The following is a 13,878-nucleotide window of genomic DNA, read 5'->3' as shown; positions in this document are numbered from 1 at the left end:
ATTTTTTGTTTTAAACTGATATTTTAAAAGTAATAAATAAATCTATTATCTATTATATATTATTAATTTTATAACTAAAATGTGTCATATGTCACATTATTATTGTAACATCCTACCACATAGAACTTTACGACTAGGTTGTAAATCAAAGGTGGTAAGGCGCTACGAAGTCTAAAAACAAAATATATAGATATAAATATAGCAATGATGATATAACTAGGAGCCTTGAAAGAAGAAGCTAAGCAAACACGGAAATAGAAAAGTGTGTCACACTCGAACGGACAAGCATAAAACGGAAAGACAAGATCAAAAGGAGGATATAAACATAAGCTACAAATCAGAGTTCCAAAATACAGGTATCAAGCTCCAGACTCGACCTGCAAAGGTAAAACCGGCCGAAGTATATATATATATATATATACCCAAAGTTATCTCAAAACATAAATGAAACACCTGTTTCTCCAAAAGTAACCTCTAAGAGGACAAACACACATAAGTATATAGAATGGAGAATAAACTATACATATACACAACCAGTACAAACACACAAGCCCCCAAAAGTACAATTCTTCGCTTGCATAGGAAGTCTCAAGATGCTCAACAAGATACCACTCGACCGGCATCTGAAAAACAATAACATATGTAGGGAATGAGAAACGGGGGGTTCTCAGCATGGTAAAGGTGCCCAGAGAGATAATATATAAGGTCTCGAAAAAGCCAAAGGCATTCCTAGAACTCCGACACTGAGATTTAAACTTAAAATAAATTCTAAACCAGAATTTCGGTAACTTATCTAAGGGTATTATAATTCTAATCTAATTCTTCACCTCCTGTCAACCCAAACCTCCTAATCACCGGTGGAACTACCATTAGCGCCACTTTCGCTAGCATAAGGGATCTCTCAGTTGTAAAGACATACAAAGCATACAAGTAATACACAATTAAAGAAATAGGTACAACAGGTAAGTCATGTAGCATATAGACATATATAGACAATTAGGAAAGCCAAAATATGCATACTCAAACAAAACATATAAATGCACATGATGCATGTCTGCCCTATTACCGATGATATCATCTGTCGATTATCCAGCCAAACCCGACATGTCCAGTAGCAAACCTTGGACAGTTCCAGCGACGCGAAGCTCAAAGCATATGCATGTATATAAATATTCAATAATCCATCACGCGGCTAGGTCAAAGGAATCTCAATCTCAACCTGGAACCAACGAAGCCAGTCACTGTGTTTGTCCAGGGAGACTAAGATTAATCATAAATACCATCCTGGAGCAAGTGGGGTGACCACTGCATCTACTTAGGAAGCTCAAAATCATCTTAACCTAGAGCAAGTAGGGTGAACCACACCCTTGTATTTACCTAGGGAGCTCAAACCACCTCATCCCGGAGCAAGTAGGGCGAACCACACCCTTACATCTACCCGGCGAGCCTCAACTAACCAACCTGGAGCAAGTGGGGGCAAACCACAATCCTTGCGTCTACCCAGGAGGTACGTTCTCATATGTTCAGAAGGAATAAAGAAGGGGATCTTGACCTCCCATCATCTCAACGGAGGCGATTTTACATTACCAGGAGGAACTACGAAAGGGATCCTCACCTTCCACCATCTCACTGGGGTCGCACTTTCGAGAAAGAGTGCTCGAGATAAAACAATCATATTTATAATCAAATTACGCCCAATATTATATTTATAATTAACATATAGTTCCTACAACTTATCTCCACTAATACTTCAATATCTTCTTTTTAACCAATTAAAAACACTTCACTAAATCACTCTAGTTAACCTACCTACAACACTCTGTGATCCCTAAGTCTCCAGCTCTAAATACAAAATAGAAACTACCTCTTTTAGTTTACCAGTACACTCTTGCTCACCCTAAAAGCCTAAACACTAGTTAAGGAGTCTCAATTTATAGTTATAGAGGTTTGGAAAAATAAAGGAAGGGTTTGAAACTTAAAAACAACATTTTTAGAAAGCAGGGGGTTCCGCGTACACATGCCATATCCGCGTACGCGGAAGTATGAAATTAGACAATCTCGCGAACGTGCCCTTTGTCCGTGTACGTGGGCCCTTGGGCAGGGAAACATCCCCACTTCGTGTAGCATTGCTCACATACATGAGCCTGGTATTTGGCCAATTTTGTGTACGCACACCATGTTCGCGTACATGGGACATGTGGGCAGAGCCCAGGGTCTGCGTCGCATGCATGTCCACATACGCATCTGCATCAGAAACTTTAAAAAGCTGTTAAGTCATAAAAATTAGTTTTTCATATCCAACTTCAAACGTGCATAACTTTTTCGTAAAAAAATGTTTTTGGTCCGTTCTTTGAACAGTACGAACTTTAGAGACCCAATTTTCATTCAAAAGAAGTTTTACAAAATTTGAAGATCCGGAAGTCAAGTTATGGCCCGCAAAAATTGGTCAAAATTCAATTTTTACCAAAAGAATTCAAACCTCTATTTTTGCAAATTCTCAATTCAAAAACCCATAAATCACAACCCAAAACAGCACCTGATGCATGCGCATGATGATGTGTTTTTCTATGCTTTTTCATATAAAAAATCAATGCACAATACTTAATAATGGAGTGCTTTAGTGCTTAAATTGAATATTGCTTTGATATTTGAGTTAATGAATTTTTTAGGAAATGATAGAAAAAGAAGCAATAAAAGCACTAATAGAGGAAGTACACTCCCAAGGTGGCAAAAGAGTTGAAAACAAACTCAAGAGAAGCAAAGAGGATTTGCAATCCTGACCTCTTCATACTCCAACAAAAGTAACTTGAAATACAAAGCTCCAAATGTGGGGATTCCAATGCCATTAGAAAGTAGACTTCCAGAGCTTTCCAACCATATATAACACTCCATCGTGGACACTGAATTTGAGGGTACAAATTACTATTTTTTCAGCGCTACAAACCCAGCGTGTGGCTGGCGTGCCTGGGAAGTGGCACGCTGGGCCAAATTTCCTGCAAACACGCCAGGATGACCTCTTCACCTTCAAAAGTTCAAAACTTGAGCTAGAGAGGTCCAAATAACACGATTCCAACGGCGTTAGAAAGTTGACTTCAAGAGCGTTCTAATGATATATAATAGTCTATAGTGGACATTTAGTTTGGGGCCGCAAACGACCCCATCTTTCAACGTTGCAAGCCTTCATTAGCCAAAAGTGTCCCCAAAGTGTCACCAAAGTGCCACTTCAATGACACTCCACATTGGGACACTTCTAGTACCTCAATTCCTTTATTTATTCTTCAATGTTTCAAGCCTCCAGGAAGAGAATCAAAACTTCATAAGCCCAACACAATTCCATCCAAGTTAAGACACAATTAACAATTAATCAAGGTCACAAGAATCATCTAAAAGTAGTTAGAAACTTTTCATTTAATTGTAATTTTAATTTCATTTGAATTTGTAAATTTAGGATAGCTTATAAATAGGGTCTTAGTTTCATAAAAAAAACACCACTTGGTGGGGAGTCTTCGGACTCTCTCCTCACTGTCATTCTCTTCTCCTCTTCCATTTTCTTTCACATCTATTTTGTAGTTTTCTTTAGTTATGAGTTGCTAATTCTCTTAACTAGGAATGAGAGCTCTATTACAATTCAATGAACTAATTTGATTTCTTCTTCATCTTCAATTCTTCTTTTATTGTTTCTTTAGAAAGAATATCGTTCTTTATTTTAATGATTCAAATTCTATCGTAAGAGGAATTGAATCTAATTGAATTCTATGGGAGCCTTGGAAAAGGAATCATAGAATTAATGCTTGAAGTTCTTTCTCACAATGGTTATGAATTTGGGTTTGGAATTGATACGTGACATATAATCAACCCACAACTTGATTCATGAAATTGTGTGGCTCTAAATGAACAATTAGATCAAAGAATTGGCAATTGCTCAAGTTAAAAGGGATTGAATAGTCAAGGGATTCGAATTCAATCACTTATGATTTGCCAAGAGATCAATGATTGTATGATTGAAGAGGGGATGAGAGCTATTGATTCTGAGAATGCTATATCTCTTGATCTCAATGTTCTTTTCATTCTTAATTCTTACTATTTACTTTTCTAGTTATTTACATTCTTGAAATTTAATTTCCAACACTTTACATTTCCATCATATACTTTGTTGTTCTTTATTGCTTTCATTTAATTTTATGTCATTTACATTTCTTGTTGCTTATCATCTCAATATGAATTGTCTAACTAGACTAATCAATTAACTATTACTTGCTTAATCCGTTAATCCTCGTAGGATCGACACTCACTCATCGTGAGTTTATTACTTGATACGGCCCGGTGCACTTGCCGATAGTTCTACGGAATTTGATTTAAAAATTCTGTATCAAGTTTTTGGCACCATTGCCATGGATTAATTGTGATTGACAAACTACCGGTTGCACCTAAATTAGATATTTTTTTCTTTCTTTGTTCTAGTCTTTTGTTTGCTTTTAATTCTTTTTTTTCTTCTTGTCACTAACTATTTGTGTTATTGTCTCATTAAGAATCCTTCAATTGTGACAAGGTGGATTCTAATTTCTTTTAGTGATTGTGAGCATTTTCAAGTAAGAATGGAGTTTACATCACCCTTTGGTCAATCAAATTACATGGAATATTTCTCACCACCACAAAGTGATTCAAGTTACTATGGTAATGGTGGTTGGGAATATCAAGAATAAGGAATGATGGAGTTTGAGCAATCAAACATGGGATACTTTCTAAGGCCACAACATGAGTCATACTCCAATGAATGGAGCACTTATTCTAATGGTGGTTGGAAAAGTCATTACCAAAGAGATTTTAATGAGCCACATCCCATTCATCAAGAGACATCATCTCTGAATATATTTATGCAAAACTTTTCAATCTCATCTTCTAATTTTTCATATCAAAATTCTTCACTACTTGAGTATGTCTCAGCACAACATTTCTTCCAAAATCCATACAATTCACCAACCACAAAATTCATTTCACTATTCACAAATCTCATTCCAAAATTCATAAAATTCATTTCACAACTCACAAAACTCATTCGATACCCCTCAAAATAACTTCATCATAACACCCACATATCCACAAAATCATTTTCAACCTTCATCTCTTGAACTAGTATTAGAACAATCTTCTCAAGAAGTCAAGACTTTCACTCAATAGTCTAGAAAATTTAGGGAAAAACAAGAAATCACCATCAGAAAACATTGAAGTTCATTTCGGTCAAACTGCTAAACACTTAGCGAAACCCACCAATATCTTTCCAAGTGACATGGAGAACACCCGAAGGGAAGAATGCAAGGTGCTTAGCAAGGAAGATGAAGACCAAATTGTGGATGTAAAGGAGGAATTGGAAGAGCGAAAAAAAGAGGCCCCTGTACCAAGTAAAATTCCAATGAAGAAGGAGGTTGTGGAGGCATACAAACCTAGGATCCCATATCCTGAGAGGCGATTAGAGGTGACAAAGGAACATGCAAGCTCACTCCCACAAGAAGCAATGCAAAATCATGCAAAAAGGGAGGAAACCAATAAAGGGAGTTCATACTCCAATGAAGCAGAGAGTTGCATGGAGGGTGATTTAATTGAACCGCCAATCCAAGAGGTTCTTGATGAAGAGGACATTCCAACCATCATACAACACCCATGTTTTGAACTCAAAGAAGTGAAGGCAATCAAGGAAAGCACTCAAAGAAGAATTGTGACCAAGAAACAAAAGATAACATCCATGAAAAAGAGAAGGTTAACAAAAAGCAATCCAACCCCTACCCTAACAAGCAAGTGGAGTCAAGCCAATAACAAAAGAAAACTTGTTAGGAGGCAATCAAATCTAGGGGCATCAATTTTTTCTTCTTCTCCCTTGAAGTCATTTCTCTTAACCAACTGGAAGAAAAGGAAGAAATGCAAGAACCACATGTCTAGCTAATGACATTAAAAGAGTGCTTGTTGGGAGGCAACCCAACTATTGGTAACAAATTTCTTGCTTTACTTAGATTTATTTTCAAATGATATGACATGTGATTACATAGGATGAGTTTGGTGTTGCCATGCAACAATTTGATTTTCAATCTTCATTGGGTACTTGCATCATTTTAAAATGAAAATGGCACGCCAAGTTTGGTGTTACCACTTATCTTTCATGCAATGTATCATGCACAACCCACTTGTCAATGCAATCATATTGCCTATGATTCATTGTGCCTTTATTGTTATCTTTAATTTTGCTTGCTTAAACACATGCATTACTTATATCATTGGTTTAAGACATTCATGATTAATCCCATCACACTTTTCTCACTTGTTGCTTGAGGACAAGCAATCATTCTAAGTTTGGTGTTGGAAGGAGAGAATATGAGGAAAAATGACAATGACAATGATGATGAACTACAAGGTAGTTCAGTTCTTTTTCCTCTTATTTGTTTCTGATACTTTCAATTGCATAATTATCTTTTATTTCTTCTATATGCATGTGTGTTCTTCCTTTTAGATAAGTATAGTTTAATTTTGAATTGTAACATGTTGTCTTTACATCATAACTACCATCTTGAAATTTGTTAGTAATTAAGCATCATGATTATAAACAAACAAGCACTACAAGAAAAAAACAATATTTGTAACAAAAAAAATTGTTACAAAAAATCGAAATTTTGAAACAAAAGGATTTTGTAACAAAAAAAGGAGCCATTGCAGTATGTCCCGTTACAAAAAGTTTTTGTAACAAAAAAGGAACTGTTACAATTCAAAGTGATATTTTGTAATAAATTTTTTTGATACAAAAAACCAGAAATCGTTACAAAAGTGGTAACAAATTTTGATCTTCAAGGTATTTTTGGTAACAATTTATTTTTTCCTATCATAAAATTTTGTTACAAAATATAACTTGATTTTGTAACATTTTTTTCTTTAGTTACAAAACACTATTTATTTTGTAATAATTTTTTTTAATACAAATTACACGCATAATTTGCCAAATTATATTATTTTTTAACTAATTAATATATTAACTAATTTACTCAGCAAGTCAACATTCATATAATATATAATAACATAGATAGTTCAAATATCTTTCATTTAACTAAGATTGTTTTATAAATCTTCAACATATAAATTTTAAAGTACAAACTAACAAGACACATTGAAGAACCCTAATGAACTAGATAGATACATAGGACAAGAAAAACAAGGAATTATAAATCTCTAAAATATAAACTACAAATTACAAACTCCATCATGTTCATACATCTTCTTTCTCATGGAGAAGTTTCTAATAAGTGACACACCTGAAAAGACGACCAACAATAACAATATAATGTCAATTAATGCAATTCTAAAAAATTGTCTAGAAAATTTGAGCTTTATTGTCTCTAGTACCTATAGTTTCAAATTGTTCAGTTAGCACAAACATGTGAGAAAATCACACAGCCAACATAACCAAACGGTTCAACTCAAATTAAATGAGACCTGCAACATTGAAAACAAGACACTTTGCTTTTAGTTCCTTTTTTCTCTTTTTAATCGAATGAATATTCAACAACTAACAAAAATTTCAACAACAATAAAATTTCTATCATTCATTTTAATCAATCCAAAACAAGATACCGAACAAGCAAAATTCAATTCAATTTTTATTAATCATTCATCCTTCTAACATATGCCCATACCTGACCTCCCAAGTCCCAGAACACAAGTTTCCTATTTGCAGCTTCAATACGATTGATATTCAACCCCACAGTTGGAACGATTCGATCAGGAGGAAGGCTTTCTATGTTTGAGTACACTACCTTCATCCTCTCCAACAAAATCTCTAAAGTTAATGTATTCAGCAACTCAGGGAAACATAACAAAGTTCAACAATTTTGCAAAAAAATGGAATTCGAAATATGCATTACTATTTTTTCAGCCTTGTCAATCCCCAGTGTAACACCCTAACTACCAAAGTTCACACTTCCGGCTGCGCGACTCTGATAGCTCGGACATTACGACGACTTTTATACTATTTAATACTAAAATATGAGCCTGTTTAAAGCTTTAAACCACAATACCGATCCAAAAATACTTTCATCCGATATCATACATCCATAAATACCATACAACTTACAAAAACTCATAAAGAGTACATACATATATACACTTATATACATAGATAATATTACAAGCATTATCCAATACAATTCCTATCCCTCTTACAGAACATATCAAGATAAAGGCGAGGGCACAAAATATATTAAAGCAATACAGAGTTCTCAAAAACAACTAAATAAACTCTTCGTAACTTCTGCGCCCATATCCTGAAAGGGGAAAAATGTAAGGGGGTGAGAACATCATCCTCGAAAGGGTTCTCAGTAGAGGATTTTTGGGAATTACTGTAATAGGATACATGAAGATAAACCGTACCAGTGATTAATAACCGTCTTATGCCTCTTTTCAAAAACAACGATTTACAGTAAAAGAGGAATCGGAAATCTTTTCTGAAAGAGGAACAGTTCAATTCTCAAAAACTCAAAAGCCTTTCAAAACGGTTTATCTATGCTGAACCAAAATAGCCTTTCATATTTTATTCCAAACCAGAAACACAAACCGGAACCAACCATCAGTTCATCTCATTCTAACCACGGCCCTAGGCCTAAACAATCCAACCATCAACCAATCACCACAGTCCAACAGAGTCCCAATAGCAAACACAAATAGGAAGATGCAAGCACAAACAAACAGTTATTTCAAGTAGAACAATTAGCAATTAATCACATAGGCAAACCAAGTATAATATGCACACCCAAACAATGTCACATAGATGCATATGATGCATGCCTGTCCCTAGTGGCTGATGATATCATCTGTCGGTTATATAGCCAACCCGACACGTCCTAGTAGCTAACCATGGACAGAAACACCCATCGCGGAGCAAGTAGGTTTGAGCTACAACCCCATTGCTACTATCCGCTCAACCCAGAGCCAATGGAATAACCACTACTGCGGCTACTACCTAGGCGGGTGTTTAAAAACTCAACCTGGAGCGAGTGGAATCACTACTACTACCGCTACTACCCAGGCGTCACAGTCTCTGACCTGGAGCAAGTGGGACGAACCACAACCCTTGCTACTGCCCAGGCATCTCAAGCATATATTCATTCAATTCCAGCCATGGATCAACATCCATCTCAGCCATCCGACTTAAAATTCAAAATTCATAGTCAGCCATACGGCCATAACTCATTCGGCAATCAACCATAAATCAATATCATACACAGCCATTCCGGCTCACGGTTCAATCCAGAACAAGCCAATATTCATAATCATACACAGCCATCCCGGCCCATAACAAAACAGCACTTCCACCATTCAACATCATCAAATTCATAAAAGCCGGCATTTAAGCCATAACTCACTTTTCTCAAGCCATTTCACTTTAAAATCAAACTTACAATGGGATTTTATAACAAAAGTTTCTCGGCAGAGTCCCAAGTCTTTAGGGAAGGTCAATCTATATCAATTCCTTAAAATTCATTGAAACTCTTAAAATCCTGGATTTTTGGTTCAAGTAAATAAAACTGAATTTATTAGGAAACGGACCATACAAAATCACAAGTTTCAACCCGGTCCAAAAATCAACTCATTTGAAACACAAATCATTTGTCCAAGATCAAGTCAATTAAAGTAAACCAGGCTGAATTCAAAGGTGCATTTGACTTTTCACATCATCAAATAATTGAATCAAATTAAATCAATCCTCAACGGATTAAACTCAGATTTCAAATCTTTAAAGAATCACTTCAAAACATTACGTTTCACAAGGCCGCACAACAATTCAGCCAAACAAACATCCATAATCATTCGAGGCAATCAAATAATACATAAGGCAGATACAATCACTAAATACACCATATCTCACATGAGTATCCATATGTAATAATTCCAATAATAAACTATAGTTTTCGGAAAATGCCCCTACCTCAAAACGCAAATTCCATAACTCAAACGCATCACAGAGTCCTTTCCGCCTCGACCCAAAATCAACAATCAAAATCCCGGCTACCAAAACCTCAGCTCCAAACCATTTTCTCAGCAACCACAACGACTCTAATCGCAATATATAATAACCGAGATTAACTCTCATAACAACAAATGCTACAACTCCTCAACGTATAATAGAGCAGTAACTAGAGGGCTTTCAGATCGAAACGCTTACCGAACCGGCTGAACCGAAATAGCGGCGGTCTCCGAATCGGTTCGACGGCAGCCCTAGGAGCCATCCTAGGCGGCAACGGTGATCAGACTCCAGCGACTGAAATCAATATGCAGTGATTGTAACGCTTCCGAAAACTCAGAAGAAACGAAACCCAATACTTAAAACCTTACCGGTAGGATTCTCCGGTGACGGCAGAAACAGCCAGGGGCTTCGGCGGTGGTCCCAGAAGTCACAGAACCACTTCTGGCAGCCAGAACCCTTTTCTGACGGCGCCAGTTCCGACGGAGGCGGCGCCGGCAACGCGAACGATGGCCGGGCGCGGTGGCTGGACTCCCAGCACACCTTTAGATCTCTCTCGTCTGCTCTGCTCCCGAACTCTCTCTCTCTGGCTCTGCCATAGAGGACGGCGACTGACACTGCGGCAAGGTTGACGGCGGTGCAGCTCAGCAACGGCGGTGACAGCAGCGTCGCCCTTCTCCTGCGTGTGCACGCACGCTCCCTCTTCCTCGCGTCGGGCTCCTGCATCGTACCCCTCACGTTCGCAGTTCTGGGTCCGGCGCGGTTCAATGGCGATCGACGGCGAGGTGCGGCGGCCAACCAGCGCCTCCTTTCCCTCCCCTGCGCGCCTTAATAAGTGGGGTGCGGCTGCTGGGTTCAGAGGGGGAAACGGGTTCTGGTTAGGGTTTTCCTTTTCAAAATTTAGGGTTAGGAACATTTTAGTAATTTCACTTAAAATAGGTATAATGTAGTAATTAGAAATAAATTCTAATTCAACAATAATAGTGTATAAAAATACTATTTGCTCATCAATTTTACAAAATCGTTTTCAATAAAATGTCCCAACCAAATAATTAAAAGTAATATTTCAAAATAGCAGTACTAATATTTAAAATATTTCTTATCTAGCCCAAATCATATAAAATTCTTATTATTTTACAACTGTCAACTTTATAATTTGAATACAGGAAAATAATCCAATAATTGTAAAATTGGATAATAATCATAACTCATCTCAATTTCAATAAATCCAAAACTTGCCTTAATTATCTTTAATAAAATAATTTCTGAAATTAAGGCTATAAATAACTATATAATTTGAGACTTGATCATAAAAAGACTTTTCAAAGATTATGGGTCTTACACCCAGAATGAGTACGTGAATAATAGTGGAGCATTTGTAACAAAATTCAACTAAAAATTTCGATAAATAAATTTAGTTTATTGTATCTACCAAACAAGTTAATGTATCCTCTAATTTGACGACCTTCATATAAGTTTTTGTAGGCATTCAACTCTTGTTATTTCAGCTTCTTTTATACTGAGTTACAAATGATTAAATAGACTAGTTCTATCATTAAATCACTCCTTGACCTTAACCTATTACGGATGTAAAGCAGCTTTTTGTTTTTTTATTCATGTATGTTAATAACATGAAAGACAACAATCAAGAACAACCTAAGCAATTTGCAATTATATTTAGAGCATGTATGATATATTTTCTCCAGTTATTTAGCTTAGCAGAAGGCTCTAGTTGCCTTAAGGATGGTAAAAATTACAACACATACATTATGTTTCAAATTTAAGTGGCACTTACTAACCTGTATAACAAATACTTGGCTATATATATTATATGATGACTTAATCTGTAAGTACTAAGTAGTACGAGTATATAAGTATTGGAAGGCTAGCATGATTATTCTAGCTCAACACATTTAATTTTTTTAGTGAAGTTTTCATCTATAACACTTTATGAAATTTTTGAAACTTCGAAAACCTTGAAGAAGCAAATCAATTTAAGATGAAGAAGAAAAAGGGAAGAAGGAGAAAGTGAGGCTTCGAGTACCAATGACAATTCATTAGTCAAGTACTTGTGGTGTCTACGTATCAAACAAAAAACTTGAAAACAAAAAACTTAAAATTAAGGCTAAGCTCAAGTGCATAGTATAACATCTCATATTTTTTAAAAATTAAATAATTAGTTATTTAAAAAAATTATTTTCAACAAAAATAATTAAATAAAATTTTATAATTATTGAAGTTTAATTTAGTTATTATTTATTTTATTAAATTTAAATGAAAAGGTTCACCCAGTTATGTGTCTGTGGCATTTATGTATCTGGTGGTAATACTGGAAAACAAAATGCTTAGGGTCACGGCCAAGACTCATAAAGTAGCTGTGTTCAAGAATCAACATACTGAACTAGGAGAATCAATAACACTATCTGAATTCTAAGTTCTTATGGATGCCAATCATTCTGAACTTCAAAGGATAAAGTGAGATGCCAAAACTGTTCAGGATTGCAGTTGTAAACCCCACTATAAGAAGAGACATGGGCTTAATCGAACTCTCATTCTCATGCAAATTCACATCCTAAGCTTATATTAGTTTTGGATGCCTGAAGACAAGCAACAGTTTAAGTTTGGTGTTGTGATGCGTGAGCATCTTTTCTATCTTTTCCTAGTGAATTTGCATCTAATTTGTTGAGTTTAATTAAGAATTAATTATATTTTAGCCACTATGGATGCTTTTTTGAGTTTTGTGCAATTTTATTTATTTTAGGTAGCATTCGGATGGATTTGATGAAGTTTCTGCAGAGAAAGAGAAGAAACCAATGAGATGACCAGCGAATACCGACGCGGACGCATGGCTCACGCGACCGCGCGGAATGGAGGAGATCGCAATGATGCGATCGCGTGCCTGACGCGAACGCGTGGACTGGAATCTGCACAAATGACGCGAACACGTGGACAACGCAGACGCGTCACATGAGCCACGTGCAGAAAACGCAGAAAAACGTTGGGGACGATTTCTGGGCTGTTTTAACTCAATTTTCAGCCTAGAAAATTCAGATTAGAAGCTGCAGAATGGACAGAACAAGTGGTCCCCACCCATCAACTAAAGATCTGTTAATTAATTCAAATTTAAATTCAAATCTTAAATTAGGAAAAGATATTATTTTAATTTTTAGTTTTAGATATTAGATTTTTAAATTTATTAGGATTAGTTATAAAAGGAGGAAGCTTTCCTTCCTTTGTAGAGGTCCTGGGGAGGATCCCATTCCATCCCAATTTACAATCCTAGTTTTCTACTCTGAACTATGAGCAACTAATCCTCCACTGTTAAGGTTAGGAGCTCTGTCTATTTCTATGGATTAATTTTATTGCTTTTTCTATTTTAATTTATGTATGGATTTATAATTTAAGAATTGTTTTCGCTCTTTATTTTATGAATTTGGGTGGAACGGAAGTATGACCCTTTTTATATTTGAGTTCTTGTAAAACTTGGAAAAGCTCTTTACTTGAACAACAGCTTGAAAATATATTCTCCTAAATTTTAATTATCTGGATTTAACGGGATATGTGACATATAATCCTTTTATTTTTGGGTAATTAGAGTTTTTGTGGCATATAAACTGGAAATTGATCATCACCCTCTAATTGGAATTAATTGACCAAGGAATTGGCTGTTGATGAATTTTAGAGGAGACTAGAAAGGTCTAAGGAATTAGGGTCTAGTCACATATAGTTGCCATAAATTAAATCCTACATGTTTAAAATAGTTAGTAAGAAAAGTTAATCTGGAAAAATAGATAACTCTAAAGCCTTAACTGCTTTCTCAATATTTTATTCCTCACCTATTCACCTGCCTGTCTTCAAACTCTCCTTTATTGTTTAATGCT

Source organism: Arachis ipaensis, chromosome B05, assembly GCF_000816755.2.
Source record: "Arachis ipaensis cultivar K30076 chromosome B05, Araip1.1, whole genome shotgun sequence".
NCBI lineage: Eukaryota > Viridiplantae > Streptophyta > Magnoliopsida > Fabales > Fabaceae > Arachis > Arachis ipaensis.
This window is presented reverse-complemented; position numbering follows the sequence as displayed.